General features: G+C 32.4%; 1 protein-coding gene across 2 annotated transcripts in view; it reads right to left on the reverse strand.

Moving 5' to 3' along the window:
• The window catches only part of LOC111002797 (protein winged eye), a 76,515-nt gene extending 57,602 nt beyond the window's left edge, over positions 1-18,913 (reverse strand). For both annotated transcript variants that reach the window (XM_022273026.2, XM_022273028.2), the window contains exon 1: positions 18,321-18,913. The gene's annotated coding sequence lies outside the window, so the exon portion shown is untranslated. The remainder of the gene's footprint in view (positions 1-18,320) is intronic.
• Positions 18,914-22,599: the final 3,686 nt, after the last annotated feature.

Here is a 22,599-nt window from a genome sequence, read left to right on the forward strand (position 1 = left end):
GTGACGGGTCAATGGACTTTTGTGCAATGAATTGTAATCGCTTGCGTTATTGTTACGTAAGGCGCCGCTCACTTCACTTTTTGCTTCGAGATAAAGACGTCGTTACATTAATTTCAATTAGTGTTTCCTTTAGTGTCCTACGAAATATAGTATATATAATTTGCTACAAAAGATTATCCTTAAAGAGTCCCTGGGACCTAATACACAGTTATTCTGTAACTTGTAAAACCTACATAGAGCCTTTATACGCGATCCAATGTTTGAGACCGGCGCTACGGATATTGAAAGAACTATATTGGAATTGGTTACAAAAACCCAATCTTGAAGAATCAATCTCGGAAGTAACAGAGCAACCGCTTGCTTTACTTAACTTCGTACGTATCAAAATAAGCTCGCTTATTATGAAACTAAGTTACACTTACATGATACATCGCCTTTTAAAAAAATCCACAATCCAACACAAAGTCTATTCGAACGTATGTAGAATTCGGGGATTCCCTCAAAGGAGCTTGACGATGTCGTGGGGGATTGCCTGTCCCACACTCGTGATTTTTCAATAAATGATCCATGTCCTTTGTCATATAAAATTTATTGCTTTTCACTGATGTGGTGACACCACTAACTTGCGCACCGAGTACCACCCAAGGTAAGCTATGCCACTGATTGCATGGCCAAAATAAGATTCGCTGCCGGCATAGGCGAGTCCGTATGCGGAGTTCAAGATCGATGTATTGCGCTTTATTTTCGTGGACGAATACACGTTAAAAGTCTATACTTTTAATAGTATGTAGATAAGACGAATAAAATTTGACATTCATCTTCGTCGGATTGTCTGCCAAGTAACGCCCTAAACGAAAAATGCTCGACACATACAAATGCAAATGTGCTTGATCAAATTAGCTTGCCAGTCCAACTCGACCCAGATCGAGCCTTATTTATGACTTACTCTAAATAATGTTAATCAACATTATTATTTATATTATCCTTGGTTTTTTCACGTAATTCTTCTTCTCAGTCATCTTCTTTTGTCTGTCATGAAATGACATGATAAGTGGACTTGTTGCTTCAGCACCAATATCGTCAGCTTATGTCAGTGCATTAGGGATTTTGAGTTTATGACGGACAGAAACAAAAAACGCAGTAGAGATTTTTTTAAATATAATATAATATCGCTGATTGGTTCGCAATTTTCTCAAATCTGATTAACATGAAACTCTTCTCAAAGAGTTAATTAATAATATATATTAGGTACAAAACTTCCTATTGGTTTTTAGTACAGTAGATCGAGAGATGACCCCGTACAACCTCGACTTCACCTAGAATATAAATAAGTACAGATATAAAAAAGTACGCGTAAATAATACGACTCGTCAAAATTCAAATGATCAATTAATTATTTAAACCGTAGATAACGAAAGACATTTAAAATTTATGTCGCCTTTGACAATCGTATCAATACAATATTAACATTGTTAGTCGCCTTTAAAATCTTCACAACATTTTTCTTCACATGCAATATTGACCATTTTTGTGAGATGCTGATGTTGAAGCTGTTGAAGCTCTGTGTAACAGGTCGCCAGCCTTCCATAAAATATACAAAGCGATGACTACTTAACATGACTTAGCTAAAATAGTAAATGTTACGGATGTGAGAGTAAGTGTAAGTGTGTGAAAGAATCCAATTTAAAGTGTACCTCAAATGACTCTGTATAACCAATTATTATTATCTGTTACACAGTTTAGGCTTTTTAGAGCTAGCTATTTTACATATATAATGAATTTTCTTAACTAATCCAAGAAGCCATTTTCTTAACAGATCAGTTTTAATTTAGTAGCAAATTACGCGTCCCATCCACGAACAGTTCAGAATTTCGATATTCCCGCGATGTCTAGACACGGGGGAAGCTTTCTGATAATGAAGAACTTGGGCGTGAACTACTTTAATTGAAATCGGAATGACAGGATCTTACGGAAGCCACATTCCTAATGTATCTACTTAATCAAAGTATGCCGCCTAAAACAAATTATTTCGGCAGGATAAATGCATTTACTAAAACAGTTTTGTACATTATGTCGCACTCGAAACTGAATTATTAACTGTAATAATAACTAAAATTATATAGAAAAAGAGACTCGATTATCTTTAACGGCTGATTTAGCATTTTCCTGAAGCGCGTATGGTAATGAACAAAATTATTAATTATGTATATAACGATTGGCGCCTCAAAGTCCATACATATTTGTATTTAGAAATTTCGTAGTCAACAGAATTATTCTGCTCCAAGGAGCACAAGTGACTTGTTTTGGTTAATCGTCTTAAATTTTGTCAAAGCACATAAAAGCCATCTAAAGATTCTGAAAAGACTTATCGTTTCTGAATCGAATCCACGAGTACGATCAAATAATTCTAAAATTAGAAGTGAAAGGAAAATTATTTTTGAAGTGAAACTTCTTTAGGCGCTTGAGGGTAACATTTTTATGGATAAAACGTCACGAAGATGTGCAGCGTTTTTGTCGAAGAACAGGGAGAGAGCGATTGAGACCGATTGAGAGAGAGTGAGAAAGGGAGATCGAGATTTTTATGTATTCGTATAGTAGTACTTAGAACTTCGGATGGCAATTCTCTCATAACGTCTTATGCAGTAAACGCAGATTTTCATTTATATTATCATATAGCACGTATGCAGTTTGTAAACGGTGTGAATATAACAAATACATGGAGTGATCATATACTGGTACATGTGTACTTATACACACCTAATGTTTGACTTTCCGATACTTTACACCACATAAACAGTAACTTTTACGTATAAAGAGTACCTGGGTGGTAACGATAGTATTGGGTACAGAAAAACGTTACATGGAGGGGGGGTCAAGAATCTCCAAAAATTGCGTGACTTGAAAGCTGCCTCAGCTGTTATAATCAAATCATTTAAAAAGTTCACTACAAATCTAAGGAGCTAGAAAGGAAAATCCTAAATCAGTCCTTAATCGGACATTAAAGTTGAGATTATTACTTACTCTAATAATTCCGAACCAAAACCATTCGACTTAGGGTCCTTCAAGAAAAGAGCGTACCAATTCTTGAAAGGCCGGCAACGCACTCGCGAGCCCTCTGGCATTGAGTGTCCATAGGCGAGACAGTATCACTTAACATCAGGTGAGCCTTCTGCCCTTTTGCCCCCTGTTCCATAAAAAAAACATATATACATACTTAATAGTTACGATAACCGTTAATTCAATGTACGAAACTGAGTACGAAATGTTACTTAATTCTAAAATTAGTGTACATATAATATGATTTGAAAATATGTCTAGGTAAATATGGTAAGGCCAATAAGCGTTGTAAAGCGACGAAATGGTCCTTTTTACAGCTGAACGTTTTTACTGCCCACCGGGACCTCGAGTTATTTAGTGCGACAACGTGTGATACAAGTTAAAAGAGTTCGCGGCCTACCAAATTCGTATGCTACCCACAAATTATCAGAAAGTATTTTATTTATAGAGTCAAAGAGAGTTAATTTAAGATAATAGAGAAAAGTTAATAATAATGAAGATGCACATGTTTTAGTACTGAATGCTTTTCAGCCAATATAATCTTTTAAATTTCAATCGTGTATTACGTATACTTATATGCAAATTTTTCAACGAACAAAGTTATAATAAAAATAAAAAGCATCTTGTATCCAACGAAAACTAAGAATTGTTTCCTGTGGTAGTGTTTTTTGATGGCGGCATTGACTCACTGATTCATTTAGGGAGAAAATTACTAGCTCTGAGAGTCAGTGGTACCAGACCTCATCTTAAATCATTTGTGATTAGTTATATCCCGTTTCATAAGGCAACACATTTGCGCCTCACACGCACTAATCATTTTATATCTGTTATTGGAAAAATAATCAAAGCTCAGTTTGCGTCACGAGGTATAAATTTTTTAATCGCTAAAGTTTATCATTTGTACCACACGTAACCCGCATTGCCTGTGCGGTCCTTAATACGTTCTATGGTATGCTATTATTTATATTACTTTTACGTATAAACTCAATTTCAACTCGTCTCTAGAGAAGGAATTCTATTTTAAAGTATTATTATTATATTTTAAATAATTTATCATTTATTTTGTTTCATTGTTTTTCATAAAGAAACAATAGTTTTTCATACTACGTTAAATTTAATAAAAAATAGCAATTTTTATTATAAGTACTTCCTAAAAAATGTTTGTAGTTAATTAAAACTATCAGAGAAAATCCAGAAAACATGTTTTCTTACTGCGTTTTGGGTAAAATTCATCAAGATTTATATTAGCTTTTATCTTTAAAGTCTTTCTTTCTAAAGCTTTATCACCCAGCTACTTGGTTACTTTCCCACTTAAAATTATAAAACAGTATTTCTATTTAATCATAATGCAAATAGCACTTTACATGTAAACAGTATGCACACATCACAGCTGTTTATACGAAATTAAGATACACACGAATTACAATCTTTGTCCACTGACATACGGGATACATTGGCATGTAATACTTTCAAGATAACCGGCTGATTGATTACTTCCTACGGATAAGGGCTTCGTAACCAGATTTACTGCTATGTTAATTTTCTAACTCATTTTCATTTCGTATATCAATCGCCTATAAAGATGCCTATCTTTTAAAAAGTTCTCATAGCTAATTATCTAGACTAACACCCTAACCCAATAACCTATCTCAATCCCCTTTTGACCATCTCAGATGGACAATTTAATCCAAATATTGATAAAGGTGTGCTCAAATAACCAATCGACGGATTGTAATAGAAATCTATCGATACCAGCTATCCATGGTAGGTCGGATCGGTGTATGTGGATCATAGACCTTTGTATGAAAATGACAGTTCAACTGTGCAAATAACCTTTTGTTAAGATTTTAACTTACATCAATTTTTTTTAATAATTAAAAAGCTATTGGATATCTTTTAAACATAGACATGTATATTTTAATATTATTTGTATTGATTATCAAATATGAGTGTGAAGAGCGAAGTAGTAGTCAAAAATGGTTTGTCTTCGTAGGGTTTGGTTGGTGTGAGATGTAGATAGAAAAAGATCGATCGGTTCGGGCGTAAACTTGTCAAATATATTTTAATTCACCAAATAATATTTTACACGGATAACATAAATTCATAAAGCTATACTGTAAAGACAACGGATAAAGTGCTTGTTGATTTCTGCATGTATGTAATGAGACTTTTCTATGAATCAAACATCAGAAATAATGATTCGTAAATAGTAGAGCAGAGTCTAGATTTCGCAAGCGTGTTTCGGATGCGTGCGCATGTTTAAACAATCGCATAGAGAAGTGGTAATCGGCCGCAAAACTGGTACAAACACTACCAAAAGTCCTTGCATTTATTATTACTGACCATCGCGAACTTTGTTTCGTTTTAATATGATTTATTTACATATCCATCCATTGTAGTAGCTACATACCAGTATATGGAACATTTTACAATGCGACCCCAATCACTGTTGGCTTTTCCGGAACTAATACCTAAGTACTAAACTTCCGTTTTTTGATCATTCAAATATCTATCTAAATAATCAAATTCATCAAATTTCAAGGAATAAGAATATGACTCAAATTGGCCCCGACGTCTTATGGTTTTGGGCTTAGCAACATATTTTTCGATTATTTTTTAATTTATTTTTCTTATATGTAGAGTTACAAGCTGGACCCGGAAAACGTTGTTTTGCCACTTAAATTATATGCCTATGGACTTCATTATACACACACATCGATACAGACCGACTTCAGCGAAAGTCCCAATTGTTGGTGATAATATAACTATAAATATAACTAACTAGACATACAAATAACGTGGAAAAACAAAACTAAATTAGTTACATAAATATTTAAAATAGTTAAATCCCTCTTAACACTTAATACTGATTAGGTAGGAGTACCAAGGCAACATGATTAAAATGGACTATACGAATCTACAATGAACGGACCACATAATATAGGTAGGTTTATGCTGCCAAATACGTTTTACGAATTAAGATAGAAACATTTAAAACTCTATTTAATGAAAAACTTAGTTGGACCAAAGTTCCACATTAAAATCCGCGAAGAATTTTTAATCAAGGAAAATTTTGATAAAAAGTTTAAAGTACATTGACTTAAAAATCGTTCAATTATTGCTGGAGTCTCTACAACCTATGATTACGGAGTCGGATAGAAAACCATTTTTTGCAGTCACTAATTTCATATCAAAAACTATTAAAATTATTAAACATGCCCACGACTAGACAGCAGAGTGCCAATAGGTTTAAGATATAAAATGTGTTTACAAACTACGAGTTAGGGTCATATTCCAATTGTTATCTCAAGTCAAAGTCTCGTCTTGAGCAGAAAAACTTCAGAAACATAGTTTGATGAATACGTACGCGCTATTTTTTTATGAGCAGTTTTCATAACCGGCATATATCTAAAGAGGTGAAGTGAGAGTTCCTATAACCAGGGTAACATATATTTTTCGGAGTTACTTTTTAAATATTCAAAGGACTATCAATTGACTCAAACAAAGCCAAATATGGCATTTGAAATTACGTTACATATTAAGGTAGTATCCAAAGAGGTTTTTATGTATAATGTTATATAGGTAGTACGAATGCTCGGATCAATAAGAGCTCAGCGGGTCATTACACTCTGGAGAATGCATCAGTTTATGAAGAACTTTAATTTCTGACACCGTTTATTAAAGGGCGTCGTAGTACGTTTTAAAAATCACATATTTTTTATTTATTTATATATCTGTTTGTTACAACATGAACATTTAATACTTTGGACATATTTTACCTATGTAACTATTTATTTAATACTTATTAAATCAATAAAAAAAAACATATAATCACAAACATATATATATAAACTGACAGTTATTATTAGAGAAATGTACTTAAATGTCTCCGGAAAAACAATGCCATACAAGTAAGAGTAGGAAACAAATAAAATATATAGAAGTATACTAATAATTAGTCCCAACACATGTAAATAAATGCAACAATATTGTAACAACAGACCTTAAATTATATCGCTTCTAATAGTGAATGAATTTTTAAAATCAGTCAAGTTATTTTATAACACATACAAATAAAAATCTTTCCTCTCTATAACATTGGTACGCATATACCTACTTCTTTTACCTAACACCAGTTTGATCGACAATGCAATACAAAAAATCCGATTAAAAGCTGCAAATTTGTCTCATAACTACAAAACTTTGTTAGGTTTTAAACATTTAAATAACACCTGCCGCTTAAACGTAAATAATACATTTATCTCCGACAAAACGATCTATTGTTAGCCGAACAGATCGTTCTGGGAAACCTTTTTAGCCCTTTAAAAGGAATCTTGAGTTGACTACAAGTTGGGATTTTTAGGAGGCAAGAATGACTCATTGAATGTTAATTCTCCTAAAACCCACATTCATATATAAATTGCAATATTGTTTTTTTAAAGATAATCGTGCTGGTTCGGGGTTTCTTTCTCCAGTTGTAATATGTTTTTATAAAACAAATACAGTAACAATATTCACTATACGAAAATCGCGTCAAAGCTTTTGAGATGTGTCACCACCACTTCGCATCAGCTGTATTCAGAGAGTGACGAATGTAGAAGTCCTTCAACATATCCAGACGACACGTTAGTTTATGCAGACTGTTAAAATACAGAAAGTCGCATATCTACGAGGCAAGAGACGGACTGGTAGAAGGAAGAAGTCGTGGTGGCCGAGGAGCTTTTTAGACTGGCGCAAGATACCTGAAAATTCAAGTTGTTAAGAGATTTTTAGTAAAGTCACACCTGAAGAAGATAATGTTGCAATTGGTTCGACTACACCGCCAACCACATTAAAAGGACACATATCTTCATTCACACGTCAACAATAGTTAAATTTTAGTTATTGTATAATTGGATTTTCATTTGAGCAATTGTGTGAACAGCAAATGCATTTCACAGAAGTAACGTTACTATAACATTGTTTAATCATACTCGTTCGCATTACTAAAAGTGAAATACTTAACGAGTCGTTGTCAAGGATTTTTGTAGTTATACTTCTTTTGGCGCGATGGAGAAAATGATGAGAGTGAATTTTTACGATGCGCGCGCACACCAACACCTTAATTCGACATCGTAAAGTGTGGTCTAGGTGGCATGAAAATCGATAACTATGTTCAAGTTGTATATTCTAGTTTTTTTATATTTAGAATACGTGTTTCGTAACAGTACAATTAAACAGTGTGAATAAATAAATATTATTTTGGTGTTTTTAAATCAATTTCATATACGATGGTGATAGTTTTACTAATAATTTATTTATTTAAATAAATCTTTTTGATTAATTTTAATATTTATCGTTAATAACTACTGCATTTTAGTTATTTTTTTCCATACGCCAAAGAAGTATAACTTCTAACGCGTGTACATTAGTTCACACTCTTTTTTTGTACTTAAACTTACTTCAAAATAGATCGACCGTTATGTCGTGTATACGTTGACGATATAAGTTGTAACTAGTAAGAGTAGACAACTCAGTACAAAGTCTAACATCGCCACGGCGTAGCAAGTTGTTTCGTCCATAACCGTTAACTTCAATATCCTATACAAAGTTAAGTCTTCATTTAACATTGGCTTCTGCTGCTCTTAACAAAACAATTTTATTGCAATACCAGCAGTTAATCCCAGCTCAGGACACCTGAATGGTTCGTAAATAATTTGTAATAGTTATGTTAAGGCGAAAATTTTAGTATGATTTTTTTGTTTCCTTTAAACGGTAGCACATCACTTTGTTCTGTTACAAGTTCCCCTTATCGTAAAAAAATATTAACCTATACCATCATGACAAATATGAGATTCTAGATTGTTGTTGAGTTTTAGAGATTTAGATGCTATTCATGGCAATCAAACAATCAAATCTATCCTTGTAATATTGTAGAAGTATAAAAATAAGTATTAAAAGCAAAATACCATAAAATTGACATCCATGATTCGGTTTCGTAGATCCGTGGAATATCACAGAACATAAATTAAATTGTGTCCACAGAGCGTAGAATTTAAATTTAAATATAGAAGCACGTTCATATTTGGTAATACTTCTACAGTTATATTTATCACATTTTAATCTGTCTCGGACCGATTAAATTTGTCATTTGACATCTGTAATAGTCAGGTTCGATTTATTTCTTTTTTACTTTTGATTTCGATATTGTTTAGAATTTTAAAGTCTGCTAAATAATTACGCTATTGTGCCTGAACGTTGAGGTTTGTAACGCCATGTTTCTGGGGAATTATGGAGGTAGTTTCAGCTGTGTATTCTAAGACAACCGGATCTTAAGCTACACTCACTATATAACATAGACAATTATGTAAATTGAGATAGATAAATAATCAATATAATAAGTACCTACTGCTTACTGAACTTCGCCATAAGTCTAGTGTCACGGAGGAGAGTTTTGACATCTGAGTATCTCAGTGGAATAAATAAGTTAGTAATTATAAGTAATACTACCCTATGTTTTCATCACCTAATTTTAGTTAGCTTATTGCTTTCTTTGATATATATATATATATATAAAGATATTATCTAATAAGATAGTAAGACTATAATGATTTTATTGTTACCAATCGATTTAATTATTAAGTACCTAGTAGTAAGTACTTTATGTAAAGATTTGTTTCATGTCGAAAAGAAGAGCATTTTTTAGTAAGATAGTTATTATCTTTCTCAATATATAAAATTTAAAAAAGAATTTAAACTCGCCAATTATCACGAAAGCAAAGTCTATACCTACTAATAATATAAAGTTTTATATGTTTGTTAGAACGCGCTTATCTCGAAGCAAAAAGTTTAGTAGTTTATCGATGAACTGAAAGCAGGTGAAAACGCGTGGCAGAGATAGGCAGAGAGAGATATTTATCAAATTATATATATAATTCAGAAAATACAAATTTGCACTTAAATCCAATAAAATGTTCAAATGCGTAATATTTATTCAGCTTTTACCCTCTCATTAAAAATAAATCAGGGCACCGTTACTAAGGTCTACTCATCCGTCTCTTTTTATCACGGCGTTAACGCAAGAGCCGAAAATTGGTTAAAACATTGCAAATTAGTTATAATGAAGAATAGGGTAATGTCAAGAACACTTTATTAACAAACAATAAGATTTAAAAAAAATGGGTGTAAATAGGCGGTCATACCACCAAAAGCAGATTCTTAAAGGTTACATATTTAGCTTTTAAACAAGAAAAATCAGTAATAGTTAATGAAAGTAGACGTTAGAACGCCGTCAAATGAATTATGCATGACGGATCAGCGCGCCTTTTAATTTGTTTTGGTAGAGCCTAATTAACGTACCTACGTCATACAAACGATACATTAGTGATAAAGGAAACATAATTAAAGCTTGCTATCTATACGAAGTAAACAATTTAAAAATAGATGTATTATCAATGTAAATAATATATTTATTTATTTACACTTCGTCACCTTATACACATACATATAAAAAACAGGTTACATAAGTTACGCAACGGACGGCTTTATCAAGCGAATTCTTCCCAGATTTTTTTTTTATTTTATTTAATAAATATTGGCGGTCCTACGGCTTTCTTCCTACGAGCAGCAGAAGCAGTTTCCTACAAATTCTCGTAATATGTATCGGTTAATAATTATAATGTCCGTTAACTTAATGACTGATAGAGAGAGAATTTCTCGTGGTGGATGATGGAACAGTTCTTGGATCCCGAAACTTCCAGTTTAGGCGCAAAACTATTTCTGAATAGAAGCCAACATAAAGCAAATCTATGATAACAGATTATATTATGAAGTCTGTAAATATACTAAATTGTCTAATAAAATTACTACATTTTGATTCTCTTACAGACTCCTGTGGCTAGCCAGTGACGCGGTATAACCAATTCTTTTTGCTCGCTCTTGAATTAAAAAAAAAACATGAATTAGTTTGATTTAGAAGGATATCTATCTACTGCAGAACGAAATTTCAGTGAGACAGATTCAAACAATTTATTGATGTTAAAGTCCAGTCACTTCTTTGTGTATTTATCGTATCCTGTTTTACGAGTACAGTTTATTGGCTGTATTTATAAAATAACTATATTTTCTATAATAGACAATAATCCAACCGTCGTACAATTGTTGTGCAAAATCATTTCAAGTTAAATTCAGTCATAACTAATGAAAGAAAAGTCTTTGTGACTAAAAACATTACGAAGTGAAGAAATGTTTACCACAAATGGCAATAGTTCGATATCGTTTTTACAACATATCTACAGTCTGCACTTATCCTGTGCTAAACCTCTAGGGGACGCAATTTTACAAAATTTAATACAACGAAGGGAGCTGACATCATCCGCGGCAAGGGGACGTCGTGCCCAAACAGCTGATTGCCAGAACACCATAAAGAACTTTTAAATAACACCCATATAAAAACCAACCTTAAACCAAGCATAGAAGTAGCATTTCAGCAAACCACGTTTACTCGACCCTTATTTTCAACCAACCAGCGAAACTCACTCTTAAATCCATCGCAACAAATATCAAAATCGTTCGATCGCGGCACGTTACACAGAATCTATAGAATAAAAAATAACAGAGTTGGAGTTTGAGTCTTATTTTAAGGGTTTAGGGTTTAATTTTTAATGTCAGCCCAAGTTAACGAGATAAAAGCGAATGGATTTTGTGCATTTCACTTGGCTGGAGGCCGCTTGCTTCTAGCTGCACGTTGGAACGAAAATATTTCACGTCGAGATGTGAGTACGTAATTATAACGTGCGTTGATAAGAATACGTTCAAATTATAATGATTAGGGTTGGGAGTGTGTTTATACGCAATTACGTACCGATTGACGACTCGTTCTTGGTTCCTATATCAAATAGTATAAATCTAAACACCTGAATAATAGATAGATATTACAATAACTAAATGCAATACTAATTGTATGATTAGTCCTTTATTAATACTGGCTCTTCTCAGACCCTTAATTCTAAAACTCATTTTCAATAGAGATGTTGTATCATGAACCTTGTTTGAAACTGCATTCCTTATTTGTTAATAGAAAAGCGTTTGCTTTTGCTAATATTATATCAAAAGCCTATTAAATAAAATATTTTAAAATTAACAAATTCCCTTTTCCCTTGCAAGTGTCACGTGAAAAGTACAGGTTACATTGGATAGAGCATGAATCGGCCTCGAGGTCTACTGCCCTCCAATATGACGATCACAACAAGTTTTTCTACATTTTCTGGTCCTGTACGTGTTGCATGTCTAAAAACTCAGTATCCGTTCACCGTTGGTAACAAAAATCCGGTGTCTAAAGAGGAGTCTTTACCTGTATCTGTCTTAGCATGGATACGTTTGTTTTCTTAAGTGCTTAGAACACCAAATTTCCAGAGCATCTATTCTTCTCCATTCAGATGTTCGTATTGTTGAGGATCTAGCGCCATAAAGTAAAATCTGAAGTATTAGTCTCAACGAGTTTTGTCTTGCTCTTTAACGAGAAATTCCGTTTCGAAGGATCAATTTTCTAGCAAGATCGTGTTTAAATAAACGCAGCAACTATGTTATTGCACTTTTGGTCATCTGGGATCTTCTTCAAAGAACCGACGTAACGCTAATATGTCTAGATCTTTCAGTATACCAGTACGCGTGGGTTGTATGACAACTTATAGGACACCAATAACCGACAAAATAAATCGGTTATCTTCGCGTTTTCAGTTTGTTTAGGTGTAGTCAAAACTTCTCGCTTTGTCTGCACTCTTTTAATTAGTTTCCTTAGTCGGTATTCTCGTCGGTATACCCAAGGTTGCTGGTTTTTACTTCAACAACTCATACTTCATTCTCCGGTCCAACTAAGGTTTCCTTAATTATATGTGCCCCATATTAAAAAAATAATGGAGATATCAGAAAGCTACACATATCAACATCAACTTCTAAAGTTTCAAGCGTTTAGCCATTTAGGCTTAGTCAAGACACAATTATGAAATTTCCTGAGCTTTGTGTTGTAAACAGTTTCTTAAGAAAAAATATTTGATGTTGGACATTATTACTATTGTTCTTTGAAGCTAAAGAGATTCAGAAACGAGACTTAGAGCGTACTTTTGCTCTTATCTGTCAAAATCCATAATATTGACGTGCATTTAAACGTACCCTTTTTTTATACTCGTAGATCAGATTGCTAGGAGGAGAGAGAGTTTTTTGGGTAATAATCTACATAAGTCGAGCTTTAGTTATGTTTAGCGTTCTCTTTGTATATTTAACATGGCTGTAACCTTACAGTCCTGCGCTGCCGGCGAAACAATAGTTACTTTCGATAGTATCAGAAACAATATTTGTGCGAAAAACATATTGCATTTCGACATTCGGGACTCTTAGTTCGCGCTTAGTCTTGTTTCTAAATCTTACAAGTCTAAAAATAGACTCGATTAGTACAAGTTGACAAATGTCGTTAGATAGGCAGATGGCGTTTTAAGTAAATGTAAGCTTTGACGCATCGAGCAAAGTCGAGGCACGATTTTAACAATTATAATATTGACGCTTGTTTATAATAGACAACAAACGATTTTAAATAAAACGTTACAAAATACTCGTATTATAAACTAAGTTTTATACTTAACTTGTATGATTCATAACGCAAACCGACAGTACTTTCGAAATTTCGTGTACCTACTTTTGGTTAAATAGAGTTTTCAAAGTCTTAGAACAAAGTAATATTATGCCATTGAAATATTATTAATCTGAATGTTGACTGTTGAATGAATGAAGCCTCGCAATGAGGCCTCATGCGTAAATATATCAAATTGTATTTTAATTAAAGGCGTGCACAGATAGACTGCATACCTTAGAAATAAGTTTTATCCTCTGGTAATACTTGAAAATTATAATTGTCTATGATTCAAATCCTTTGTACGAGTGTCGCTAATGAAAGGTTAGAGCTTTCTAGAATGACTGGATTGATTTTTATGTATTTCTTACCGTCGATGTTGTAAGGACACGAATCCTAGAATGATGACGAGACTACTGCAGGTCATGTTATTAAAACGGAAAAAAGGAAAGAAATGCTTAATTCAATAATAATAATAATTTAATAATAAATCCTTTTAAACCATTCCTTTATACAGACGCGGTCGGGAAAATCAATGTTTTTACGAAATCATCATTAAATTGTGCAATTGTCACGAGTTTGAATACACAATTAAAACTGATATCACATGAGATATCAAATCAATTCGTCTTTATAAACATCTGTGAAGGTTTAAAAAACTGATCCTGTCGCAATAAACATTTAACAATGTAAACTAGACTACAATATAGGTCTCAGTTTAAAATACTGGCAACATAATACGTTCTTTGATACGTTTGTTTGTGAATGTTTTACGTGTTTAGGAAATTCTGTACACGATACAATGTATGCTTTGTACGTTCTCATTTTAAATGAAGTAACAGTTGCCCTCGCTTCGTTCGAGTGTTATTAGGCGATAGATGGCGTTAGTACATCAACATTTTAGTACTCAGAAATGTCAAATGGTTAACTGTCAACTTGATGTGTCAGGCTCTCGATGGCTACGATTTCTGTAAAGCACTCAAAAGATTAATGAATTCGCGTTTACATGCGTTGTATAAGTTTTATTAATCATAGTCAATTCTCACGATGTATATAGTCATATTACTCGGTAATAAAGTAGCAATACAGTAAGTTTACGACTTCCTAGAAATTAATTCAAAAGCTTCTACATAATACGTTAACATCGACTTTTCCTTAAATAAAGTTTTTGTATTATTCTTAAAGGCCTTCGTTACTTCCTCGTTTGGATTTTACTTAAGGAAACGTGTAATTCAAGTATTAACAAAATTTTGTCATAATTAAACATTCAATAGGATAACAATAAATTTGCAATGCAAATTACTTACACTCATTAAATCTGTACGTCACAATTAATACGGTCAAATCAACGTGATTTACTGGAAATGTATTAATAATATTAATAATAATTTAACACGCTTTTAACGCCTAAAGAACTTGTATCCATGGTAAATTTAAAAAAAATGCATCTCTACAATACTATCATCGACATAAATTTAATAAATATACATACTATACATTAATTCGGTTTTAATATTAAGAACTAAGACGTAAATGCCATGCAAACGATTCTGTTTTTTTGGAGTTGTGTTATAGCATATTTCATACGATTATTTAGCTTATATTAGTTTGGGAAGTCATCGAGTTCACAAATATTAATTACATGTTAAAAAAACTTAATACTGAATTCGGGTTCGTTATCGTTTCTGGAAGATATAGAGCACCAGCGTTGGTAGATAGTGGGAACCTTTCAGTGAGGTATGGTGGTATTCAGCGACCGGTACAACTTTTTTTAATTCAAAGTATTAGAGTTTTACTGTACGGTATTCAGGCTGTTGTCTTTGAAAGTAATAATTATCACAATTAGGTAACACAATCATAAGCAAGTTCCGACCTTAACGCCTAAGCTAAAATTTGAGAAATATTCTAAACAAAAGTCTCTATTTGCGAACGGTTGCCAGACAAAAACGCCATTCTATAACCGTCACTGTGATCTCTAATTACAACCAGTCCTCCTAATGGATGGACACTAAAATTTGATATAGTGCGCAGTTAAGAACACACGCTAAAGTCACTCATCGCATTTGTAATCTAAGGCCGCGGCTATATATTATGCTGTCCAAATTATATTCGCTAATTCTAAGTATAGATCTTGTGACATTTACTAGGTTTCACTAGCTTTCATAATTCAATGAGGTCCTATTACTAAACGCAACTAAGGAGACATAGACTTTCTGATTTTAATAATAGATTTTATTCATTACTAATATTATATAGCTGAAAGATTTGTAAGTGAGTATGTTTATAACGAATTGGCTCAAAAAGTACTGGACCGATTTTAAAAATTCTTTCACCATTCGATCGTTATCATTAATATCGGCTATTTTAATTGCAAGAGAAAAAATAAGGTACCCTACTAAAACTACAATAATTTTACCCAATGCAATGCATTATTTCTTCATATATAATAATCAAAAATCATTTTGGCATGAAAGACGATATCTTTATAACAAAAAGTTCATAAGACATCCAAATCATTCAATTTCTTATGTACTAGATTTTACTATTATAGAAAAATTATACACACTCACGAAATGCTACAAACGATTTCAATAATTTCCCACAAAAGCACAATTTAATATCGTACTTAGAAGTTTTATAATTCCGGTTAGCAGCAACTCATTATTTATTTTTTACAAGTAAAAAATATGCAATTCGTTGTATCGATTTTTTCAACTTGTTTTTAAACTCGTTTTGAGGCAGAGTATACGACGTAGACGATATCTGTTCTATGCGATTTCTTATATTTTACGCAAATGATATATCGGCTTTCTAAAACCCTTCCATTGACATACCTTCTTTTAGCGGCTAACCATTATACCAAAATTCTTCAACGCTAATCTAACTATAATCTAGGTTTCATGCGGTGTCAAACTGTTTTTTTCTTGTTAGTTTTACACACACTTTACAGTGCTGGATCAGGTACAATTAGTAGAAGAAACCTAATTGTTAAAGCATTGACAGTGCACAAATAAGATTGATAGTTAAGACGTGTTATAGGTGCGTCTATAATCAGCACCGCAAATAGCTTTATTTATATTAAAAACACAGAAGTTTCTAATAGTTATGTGATGCCGAAACTTAACGAGACGATAGGCCTCCTATATACTTCTCTATTAATTAGGTACGTCATGAAGAGGGAGAGAAAAACAAACCCATTTAAGAATTATAAGAAACAGAATTAGGAATACGAATCCCACGAGTATCATGATAATAAAAAATACTGAATGACGGAATATCCGTTAATAAAATTTCATTACACATTTGCTGTCCAGATGTTTTATTCACTACTTAGATAAAAATTATTATAACAGCAGCACATTTCAATACTTCGTGGTGGTCATTAAATTTGAAGTAGTAAAAGGTACGTACTAATATTAATAAGTAATACTTAGTATTTTAAGTAATATTGGTAGCTTCTCTACATCCATACAAAAATAAATGTATATCTCAGATATATGTACACTTGTAGAAAATATGCAATGTTTGATATACATTTAGTTCAGAATACTGTTAGAAGAAATTATTATACTTATTGGTTAATGGATATAAGCCAGACTTATGGAGTACCACAATGGTAGTTGGCAGCTACCAAAACTAACAAACTAAAACGGATATAACATATATGTTATATTGAAATTACCACAGTTATATTGCTATTATAATCCACAATTCTAAGTAATAATGAAACAAACAAGAAAAAGCTTGTTTAAATAAGTAGAAAACACAAGAAGACTTTTGGGATTAGATTTATAAAAAATAGAATAAGCCCTAAACTGTTATACAATAACTCAGATTGGATTATGGAAATATGTATTTATAAGTCTCTTATAAAACTTGTATTTGTTAAAAATATTGGTATCAGTAAATAAAAGTCTACATTTGGTCCGATATAACATTAGATTAAGCTAAACATATTCAGACTAATTATTTTCAAATCTGGTTTTAAGGTTTCTTTACTTCTCATGAAAAGTTCGAAATAAATGAAAATCTAACAAGGCAACCAAATAACTTCTGATCCTTATTAGGTAATAGTGGGAAAGAGGTGTTCTTAGTTCTGACTCATGTACTTATTATTACTTTGTATAATGGAATGGTACCTTAAAGAGAAAGAACATTTTAGGCAGCCTTACACATGAACTATCCACATGGATCAATCCCAGCAGGCTACACCTTAAAGAAGTATCATGCCTGTAAAAATAAGCTTTCCAATTCAAGTATGCATAACAAGGCATCCCCTAGCATTAATGTTATCACACATACCTTAACACTACAGAAATAATTGATATTTTAGGTAATTTGCATAGGTTTAAAAATTACAAGCTAAAAATGCCACAAGAATCCAAGAATCTAGGGATTTTAAGGAAAAATTCTGTTTCGACTTACAAAGTACAAAAAAAAATTCAGTACAATCATAGATTAATTGGGTGAATTTAGCTATATTAGCTTATATTTTGAATTTGGAATTAAATTTGTTTAAAATGCAAGAACTACTAACAAGTGCGTTTATATTACCGCGCCACGGATAGGCCTACGGGTATTCTCAGGAGCCGACTCCTACACAATCTTTAGTATTTTCAGCGTTTAAACTAGAAATATACAAACTAAGACGATTACTAACCTTAAGAATAGGTGTTTTTCCTCATCCGAATTGAAAATCCAATGCGTATTCACTTCAATGATACACTAATTTCACTTTTCACTGACACTGTAACTGTTGTAAGAAAACGTAAATTGCTTTGTTTCTTTGTTTTTACCTTTTAGTACACGAGACAAATTCACGTCACAACACCAATTATCATCGTCTGAAACTAAAATCAACTATCGTTTTTCATACTTATAATTACAGAAATTCTTTTTCACCAAACCGGTACAAATATGAATTTATTTGATGTAAAATAAGAAAAATACAGAGAGGCAGCCGGGTCCTTCGCATGCCCAAACAGCTGTTCGGGATGAGTGGACGTAAAATCGATAACACCGAATAATTGGAGCGATATAACACTTCACACAGTAACAATGCAATACAAATGCACTAAATAGTGCACTCTACTTAATATATCGTAGCCTAATGCACACTGGGGAATGATAAGTTTCATGCGCAAATGAAAATCTACATGCTCTATTTACAATTTAGTGGTAGTAAGTAATTGCTTCTAGTTTTGTATAGTTGAATCAGTAAGCGCGGCACACGCGTTCGTACTCAATGTTTGATCGCGGACTGCGCGACGTTGGAGCAGCGGGACGAGGAGGGGAGGCATAGAGGGCGGGTCGCAGGCGGGCCGAAGCGGAATGCTATTGTAGGCGAACTTGCCTGCCACTTTTTTTTCCTCAATTCTGGTCAAACAAGTTTCGTATACAACCTGCATTATAAGGATTCCGCCATTCTTCGAACGAGGCAACGGTCTCTTGTAAACTTTGAAGAGCATAGGGTTTCAAACTTCGAGGTATTGCCAGGTATTACTTTATGCGGCGTCGAAAAGGGGATAGCTATGGGCTTAAAGGGGTAATGAAGAAGTAATTCTAGTAATTAAGCACCGCCGAAAAGTCGCGTATCACGTTTCAGCCTTTAGTTTTGCAATGAATACGCTCTGGCGTTTTTAAATTCCGCGGTGTCAATCAAATAAAGAATAAACTCGTTGTGAAATCACGTTTGATTGTTATTTATGACGAATTCTAAAAGATTAACACTTCACTCTACACCTTTCTACAATAGTTTGTATGTTACTAAAAGATATGGATATTGTTTCTTATAAATTTATGATAACGGTCATGTTACGCCCCGAACTTTGAATTGATATTTAATTCACAATAATAGAAAAGACATCTTCGATTTAACGGCAATATAACTGGGGATATAATCTAAATGTGTATATTTAGCTATCACCCGCATAATGTTGATACTGTGAAAACTTGGAAAAATGTAAACATATATGTACCTATTTGATTTAAAAGCTGCCAACTAACAAACGTCATATTGAAAGCTCACAAACGTCATCTGATTCCAATAACAGAATAAAAATATTGGCAATCTAATTGATAATTTTCAATTTAATTTCTTTACGATAAATGCAGATTATGAATAAGGTAAATTAAATCAAAATAAAATTGAGTATAAACAAGATAGCTAATATGTATTATAAATATTTAAGATTTAGGCATCTAAATGTAGGCAAAAAAACTAAGAAACGTGAAAGGTAAGGCTTTTAACGAATGTCTAAAGTTTCGAACAATCACACCGAACAGTAAACTCGAGACTTGGAGTTAGTTCCCTGCTAGCTTGCGCCACAGTATTAAACACAATCAGTAGGAACTTTCACGAAAAAACCGTATAATATACAATATGACAGAAAATATTCGTGTTAATAAAACTCAGCTCAGTATCAATATTTTTACTGTGGATGCCAGGAACTAGCTTAGCATCGTTTGGTTCTTTAGCAAATATCCATATCTCAACTTTTATAAACTTATGTATTGTATTATTACATGTATCAAACTTTAACGAAATAGATCTCATTTTTTTAAATTTTAGTGGAAGGTTTATTTTAATTTACATTTCCCATTACCTATCAAATATATAATTAAATTAATTATAGAATATACATTATATTAGTTTTCTATTTCATGAATTAACAAATTGTCACACTTGTTTTAGCTCTCGTTTATCAAGACAATAGCGCTATTATAGTCATGTTTAAATTGCAATTGAGAACACTGTTAGAAATAATACTGTGGGTGCCGTGACGTCATCGCAGCGGCGCGTCGCGATCAAAATAAAACCCGCTTCACAAGTCCAACAAAAGTATGACCTATAGGAACCAACTCGTCTTGCTGAATACTTTTATATTAATATAAAATTTAAAAAATATAATATTAAAAATACTGTAATTCGTATGTGAGAAAACAAACCAAATAAATCGAGTACAATTAATTTGATTAATTAAAACAAACTCATCTAATTAAGCTTTATGATACCAGAGATATCAAAGTTCTATACCAATTGTTGTCAATCTTACAAAATACACTTTAATGACGTAGTACCAATCAAATTTGAAAATGGAACATTCGACTCAAATTCTTATAACAGCTTCAATATAGATTTAAGATCTGTCAAAATTTACCTCGATCATTACCATACTGATTTTAGTTATTAGGTCAGTGTTAAGATTTGAGCTTGCCCCTTATTGCTTGCTCCACCTTATTTATTTGGATTCATTTATCGTGTAATATTGTTCTAAAACTACACAAACTTAAATATTAGAACTTCAGTTCCAAGTTTGCAAACTCCTTCAAGGTTGGTAAGGTTCGTAGAAGCATTTGATAAACAAAAGACAAGAATTGAGAAGCCTCTACACGTGAAAAAGAGACGGGGCACTGTCTATTTATTGCCGTATCCAGTTACGTTATTAAGAGAAAAAGAGACAAATATAATTTGCTTACCTCCTTCTGGCCACCAGCGAACTATTTGTAACAAGATCACTTTTGGAAATTTTTAATTAGTTCATTGAAATGATATACAATATTCAACATATAAATGATAATTATTTATTTATTTATTTATTATGTTTCCTAATGATACATTAAAGCTAGCTATTTGTGATCTGGTTTGTAATACATTACTATACTATAGATATACCTTAAGTAATTATAGTAAAACAGAACCTCTTAATTCTTGTCTAGAACTACAAATCTTTTTCTCGAACGATAAATCTTTCTAGTTGCGTTACAAGTCTGTCAGTCCTGATAGCCATAGATATTATATGCATACTTTTAATTGTTCTTTTTTTTAATTTCTCTTCAGAACCTTACGCACTTTCTAGATGCCGTTTTTCTTACGTACGTAGAAGTTTTTATAGAACAGGGGACAAACGGATTTTTTTATAGAAGTTTGTGTAATATCTTCAAAAATAACATTGCAACATACAGAAGAAATGTCGTAAAATATATTATTTTTACTAGAAGTCGCTGTTTAGTGGTAGGCATATTTCATATTAAAAATCAGTGGCAATACAACCTTTTCTAATAGACTAATGACACAATGATGACCAAATTACTCCCTTTATAATATTGCTTGATAATGATTTACTAATGATTTACTTATTATTTACTAATTAAATTAAAATTCCATCCTTGGTCTATGGACTTTTTATCACCGCGTCAACTCACTAATTGTGCACTCTTGTCAATTAAGGGTCGCCGGACAGGAGTATTTTTATGAATAAAAAAAAAACTTCTTTCTTTCTTAAATTATCAGGTTTCAAATCAAATTTTGAAGAGTAAGTAACAAAAGAACTACATGCTACTGTGGTAGATATAATATTTATACTATATTCATTTCAACTTTCAAACCTTTAATTCTACTGAAACTTTATTTCAATAACTTCGTCTGTTTTGAACGCGTAATTGATAAGTACTATTTTCTATCTGTTCTACTCGCTTGTGAGAACACCGGCATGCCTTAGACCCAAAAAGTCGCTACTTGTTTATTAGAAAAATACAAATGATCACGAAACAGACATAAAAAGTTGTAGCGCCACTGTTTTTTATATAATTGTGTACCAAAAAGCAGCGAGTTCTGGTAGTAGTCGACCAAAATGCATTTTATTGAGCATTATCGAAAAATGTACAATATTTTACGAGATTTCATCTATACTCTTATATAATTTTTGTCAAGTTATTTAGGATACCTACTGGTTCTGAATATTATACTGAGGCAAAGTTAACATCTAATCCGACACAAATATTATGTCATAAAAGTAAATGATAACACTTGTTACATTTTAAATCAAATTCAAAATTAGCACAATGTAAACTTATTTGCATGTACAATAATGATTTTATGTCATATAAAACCTTTATTTGATTGTATGATTTTTCGTAAAAAAATATCTTTTACGTGA

This window comes from Pieris rapae, chromosome 8 (assembly GCF_905147795.1).
Source record: "Pieris rapae chromosome 8, ilPieRapa1.1, whole genome shotgun sequence".
Lineage (NCBI taxonomy): Eukaryota > Metazoa > Arthropoda > Insecta > Lepidoptera > Pieridae > Pieris > Pieris rapae.